This window comes from Capricornis sumatraensis, chromosome 3 (assembly GCF_032405125.1).
Source record: "Capricornis sumatraensis isolate serow.1 chromosome 3, serow.2, whole genome shotgun sequence".
Classification (NCBI taxonomy): domain Eukaryota; kingdom Metazoa; phylum Chordata; class Mammalia; order Artiodactyla; family Bovidae; genus Capricornis; species Capricornis sumatraensis.
Window position 1 is genome coordinate 68,000,043 of NC_091071.1, and position 6,000 is coordinate 68,006,042.

At 47.2% G+C, this 6,000-nt stretch overlaps 1 protein-coding gene across 1 annotated transcript in view; it reads right to left on the reverse strand.

Annotated features, from left to right (window-relative positions):
* MAP3K20 (mitogen-activated protein kinase kinase kinase 20) overlaps positions 1–5,397 on the reverse strand; it is a 168,999-nt gene extending 163,602 nt beyond the window's left edge. The window contains exon 1 of the mRNA XM_068968128.1: positions 5,327–5,397. The gene's annotated coding sequence lies outside the window, so the exon portion shown is untranslated. The remainder of the gene's footprint in view (positions 1–5,326) is intronic.
* Between the last annotated feature and the right edge of the window lie 603 nt (positions 5,398–6,000).

Sequence of the window (6,000 nt, forward strand, 5' to 3'; positions counted from 1 at the left end):
AAAGAAAGCTGAGTGCCGAAGAATTGATGCTTTTGAACTGTGGTGCTGGAGAAGACTCTTGAGAGTCCCTTGGACTGCAAGGAGATCCAACCAGTCCATCCTAAAGGAAATCAGTCCTGGGTGTTCACTGGAAGGACTGATGTTGAACCTGAAACTCCAATACTTTGGCCACCTGATGCAAAGAGCTGACTCATTTGAAAAGACCCTGATGGTGGGAAAGATTGAGGGCAGGAGGAGAAGGGGACGACAGAGGATGAGATGGCTGGATGGCATCACCGACTCAATGAACATGAGTTTGAGTGAACTCCAAGAGTTGGTGATGGACAGGGAGGCCTGGCGTGCTGCAGTCCATGGGGTTGCAAAGAGTCAGACACGACTGGCCAACTGAACTGAACTGAACATAAACCTCTACTTGAAGCACAGGTTAAATACTTCAGTTAAAGAAAAGAGACTTCCATGACATATTTTTTGCCAGAAATGTTACTAGAAGCAAAATACATGAGGAACAGAAATGTAGGGAGAAGGGGTACTGATGCCCAGAGATGCCCTGTGGAAATGTGCCCATGCTCAAACAGAAGCCTAGCTAGGAAACTCCGAGTAGGTACAACCCAGGACACGGGTCGGTGCCTTGTGTCAAACAATTACAAGTTTTGAGCGCTGAATGATTGGAGGCCTGAGGAAGAGAAGGAGGTCAGAGCCTGACTATAGCAAAAAAGCGTAAAGTGGGCATATTTCTATGAGTCGGCTAGAAGAGGAATTCATAGGTCTTGGGGGTGTAGGCTGGGGTGGGGAGAAAGCAGTTGCTAATAAGTAAGAAAGATTTACTCAGTCAATAAGCCCACCCATTCAAGATCCTGCTTCTACTCAGCTCTTGTTTCTATTCTTATTTCTACTCTTGTCAAATAGAAAGTATCTCACCTTCCTGGCTGAGTACAATTTTGGACGAACCTAGAATGAAGGTTCCCCGAGAAGGGGAAGTATGAGAGTTAAAACTTGGTAACCTTGAAGTAACATGAAAACAAACAAACAAAACCCGGGGCATTAAAATTAGATAAGCCCAAAGGAAGACTCTACAGTATGTATCACAGAGCCAGAGGCCACACTATCTGTAGACAAGTTACAGATGGAATTCAGGGTTATCAGAGCTGCCTAACAAGAAAATATGCCACCCTGTTTAGTAGTGAGTTCCTTATCACTGAGCATGTTGAAGGGGAGTTGGGGAGGAGACCAGGAGAGGAATGAAGAGTTTCGTAAAGACCCACTCCAACCCTGTGAGTACACCATGACTAACTGACCTCTCCCTTCCCTTCTTAGGGATATAGTCAGGAACCTGACACAGAGAGCCCCCTCCCTCATGGAGGAACACGGTGATTAAAGTCAGGGACGGGATTAATGGAGATGATTGGGCTGTCCTCCTATATTTCCCCTCCTAAACTGGCTGAGAAGGTGAAACTGTATTTTACATTTCTATCCCACAACTATCTCTCCCTCTTCTTGACTTCCAAAGCAAAGAGCTTTTCTGACCTTGAAAGCCCCAGTGTGACCACAGAAAAAAACTCTTTGGATGACGATGTACACTATTCTTTTCTCAGCATAATGGAATTGCATTACCCCATGCAGCGTGCTGGGCTGTGAAGCTCAGTGGTGCAGTACCATTTACCAGAACCAGGCTCAAGCTCCTCAAATGTGGGTGCTCCCTCAGGGGGAGTACCCAGCACTGTGAAGAAGGTATATGAACAAACATCCATCTTACAGCATTGATTTTTCTTTAAGATTTGGGGGAAGAAACATGCTTGGCATTTGTATTGGTTTGTTCAATAAGTCAAATAGTACAGAAAAGAATGCCAAGGTCACATAAATTTTTAAGATTAAATGCAAGATCTGAGAGAAAGTGCTTGCTTATACCAGAAGTATTTATGGTTATACCTACAGATCCCTGAAGGAATACATTCTTCCCCTAAATAGGGGAACTTTTCTACATTTTAGTAGAAAAGTTCGATCAGCAAAGATTTACTCCATAATCTTCAGGCAGCAACCCTTGCTTTCTCTTTTCAATTTTCTTCTTTGGAGGTCCAGAGATGAGTCCATAAAGAATGTTGGTCCCTGAAGGTAATCTGCGCTCAAAATTAGCTGTAAGAATGGTTCCAACATTGGTCTTCTAGGTCATAATCAACCACTATTCCTATAGCTCTGAAATTCTTCAAATTTAAATGCACCAATTTTCAGATTCTCCTCCCCCTCCCCAAGAATATTACAAAGCTGTGTATAAATCGTGTATAAACCCAGAGGTATGCACAAAGCTGCTTTAGAAATCCTTATATGCAAAGCAAGAAAATAGTTATGAAAATCTGCTAGCCCTCCATGTACACATTAGTATAATCTGGAAACAGGGCAGGCTACCAAGGGCAAGCCTTAGCTGGGAACAGGTGAGACAGGCAGCTTTCTCTGAGTATAACTTGAGAATGTGGAAAACCCCTTCTCTACCACTTAGTGATGGCGGCTAAAGTTTCGGGCGCTGGTTGAAGCATTTCCATGTGCTGTCTCATATCCTTATGAAGCAGGGATTACTGTCCCCAATTTGCATGTGAGGAAATTGAGGATCAAGCATGTAAAAGTTGCCTAACTTAAAAATGACACAGCTGAGATTCAAATTCAGGTCTGAGTTCAAAGTCACAGCATTTTTTCCACCATATTTTCCCCATGCTATCATTCCGCCTTCTCCTTCTAACTTGTGTTTTTCTTTCCCTCCCTTTAAACAAACTCCTTTCTTACTCTAGTAATTATTAGATTGCTTACCATTTACCTAAAGTTCAACATGAGGCTTTAATTTCCTAGAAGCCATCGTGATGTTGGGATTAGGATGTCAAAGGCCTGGCTGCATTGTTCTCACAGCATCTTCTACTGGGGTGGGATTATTTAACTGCTATTAGGGCATAATCGATGGTTCAGCTGTCCATAGGACGGTCTGACACAAAAGCACCCACATATCAGTCAAACCAATCTAAGCTCGAGCATTATAGCTCTCTTTCCTTACCAGGTACAGTTTTCTGGTCACAGCTGGAACTCTGCTTATTTGTGTGTAGTGGGGCAAGGTTAATAGCCACACAAGAAGTAGCCTAAATGATCCCTGCAGTATACCAAAAGGTGCCCGAGCTGTTTCTACTGCATTCAGATAGACAGGACACCCTCTCTGTCAATCTGTCCTGGGTCAAATAAAATGGAAAGTAAATGATGCAAATTAATTTTGATTTCCAACATCTCTGGATACATATATAAGGCTATCTTATTCCAAGAAGGATTATATCACCACAAATACTCTTCTCTGTTTTTTAAAAAAAAAAAATCACTGATTCTCTTTCTTTTCTCTGAATCTAACAATTTCTAAAATCAACTATTTTCTTTCTCTTTCACTCCACACTAATAGTTTCACTCCATGTCTGACCCCTTTTCATGAAACATCACTGTAATTTCTCCAGTGTTTTCTCTGATGACCAGATTATTCACTCCATGCCCCTCTTAACTCCTGTTTATAATTTTGAAGCCCTATCAAAGTCAGTTTCACTGTTCTTTCCAGATAGGCACTCAGCCAATATATTGCCAATAACACTCACGCTTGTGCTAACTTAAAATACACAGTGTAGCCTGCCAAGTATCCTTATTTGGCAAGAAGGTCCCTTAGTTCCCAAGATCTTTGACCATCCATTTTTAGATCCAAATCCTCAGTGCTTAATATTTGGATATTTCTCTCTTTTTAATTTGTCCTTATGTGTTCCCTGAAAGAATAAGGAAAAGAGATCAATCATCTGTTTGCTTTCCTAGACAAGAAAAAAATGCCCTTTCCATTATGGTCATTTACTCTGGAATTATTACCACTAAAACTTTTGATAAAAACAAAAATATTTTCCAGTTTAAAAAAACTCTCAAAATAACCTCCAAAAAGTTATAATAAAAATTAAATTGCAAAAGATTAAACAGTACACATTGCTCTAAAAGACTATGTTTCTTTATCTTAATTCCCTCTTTCCAAACAAACTAAATTCGCATTCATTTACAATCTCCCAAATCTCTCACTATTGTAGAGGAACAGAAAACAAAGGCTCCACAAATGACTAAAACTATAATTAAAATGAAGCCATTCCATATTTTTTGAAAGTCAAAAAACGACATGATATTTCATTGTGGAGATGGGCCTACTACAAAGAAGACATTAACTGTCTTGGATCTCTTGTTTACATTTTGTCTAAATATGTCTGTCGGTTTGGTTCCACGGAATCCTAGCTGTTCATTTCAACGGAGGGTCAGGAGAGCAAGGTTTCTCCTAGAACAGCTTTAAGGTTAAAATATGAATACACTTTAACAACCACCTTAGCTCAAAAATCATCGAATTAATTCTGTAAGTCGATTCTAATTCACTATCATTCATGAGAAGCTGCTTATTGTAATATCACTGGAATAGGACACTAAATGGTGTTGCTTTCATTATTAAAGAAAGTAACAAAAATAGTAATTAAGTTTCCCCATGAACAGTGCTTATGCAAGACCCAGAGGCGCATCAGAAACGAACATTTTCAGCACTCTAACAACGATTGCCCCGTTCAGTAAGCAACTCGATGTCCTCTGGTCAGTTTTGTGTTAAAGTTTGTCTGCAAGCTGTCAGGAGCCAACGCGGCTTGGCGGCCGCCTCAGCCTTTACCCCCAGGCCTGGTGCACTTCCCCGGGCCCAGGAATCCGAGACGCCAGCGGGTCGGCAAAGGGGCCACCCTGGCGCCCGCGGAAGGCTCGGGGGCCCCTCGAAGTGCGGGAGGGCGCGGGCTCCACGCTCACGGCGCAGGGCTGGCGCGGTCGCCCTTGGCGGGATGCGAGCTCCTGGGCCGGCTGGCAGGAAAGCAGAAGTTGGTGGGCTCTCCTCGCCCGCGAACACCTCTGCCGGGAAGCTGCCTGCACCCTGCGCTGATTTGGGAGACTCGCGCCTCGCCTCGCGAGAGACGCTCGGGTCACCGCCGGCGAGGCCGGCGCTCTGGCGTCCGGGGAGGGAAAGCGGCGACCCGGAGGCGCCGCACGGCTGGCCGAGACGGCCGGAGACGCCCCGGCTGCGCCCCACTCTTCCGGGCGCCAACTTCTGCATCGGATCCGCGCGAACTTCCCGAGCCGCTCCCGGCTGCGCAAGGCCGCGGGAGCCCGGGACGCCGGCTCCGGATCGGGCGGGGGTCCTGCCGCGGGGGCCCGGACCGCGGCAGGGCCTGGGCCCGCGACGCCGGGACGAGTCGCGATCGCGATGGGCCTGCCCCCCACCCTCTCCCCTGCGGCCTCCGGCCTGGCCCCTTACCTGGCTCCCAGGCCGGGCGCGAGCAAGAGCCGGGGGCGCCGAGGCCCCACGCGCGGCGAGGGCAGGGACGGCTACCGGGGTTCGAGGGGACGGCTGCCCGCGGCGCGGCTCCCACGCTTCCGCCCGAGTCAGGAGTTGAACATTCCGCCTCTCCGCCCCGCGCCAATGAGGAAGACAGTCACGGCAACAGCACCACCTACCTCCGAGCGCGGAACCGCCGGGCCTCCCTGCAGGCGTCCCGCACGCCCGCCCGGCTGGCCGCCCCGCAGACGCGCCAGACAGCCAGGCGGGGGAGGGCGCTCCGGCTCCCGGGCTGGCCCCTTAGGGCACCTTGCGTCCCGCGCCCTGGAACCCTGCCAGGCCGCCGCAGGCTTCACACGGCACCCCATACTGTGGGGGCGCGGGGAGACGGGGTATGTCCCTGCGCCCCTTTGTGCCTTCACATCTTTGCACTCACCTCATCCTTATCCATAAACATTTACTATGAAAAAAGCGCTGGGATACAAAGACAAGGGAGGTTGCCTCGTGCGGGCCAGAAGTTAATTATCCACTTGGGAAGAGGACCGACGTGTACAGATATTTCTATGGAGATAGGGCTGAAAGCTGCTTCAATGAAATTATCAGTAGATAACCTGCGTAATTTTGAGGAGGGGTCCTGGTCTGTTCCCCTGGTT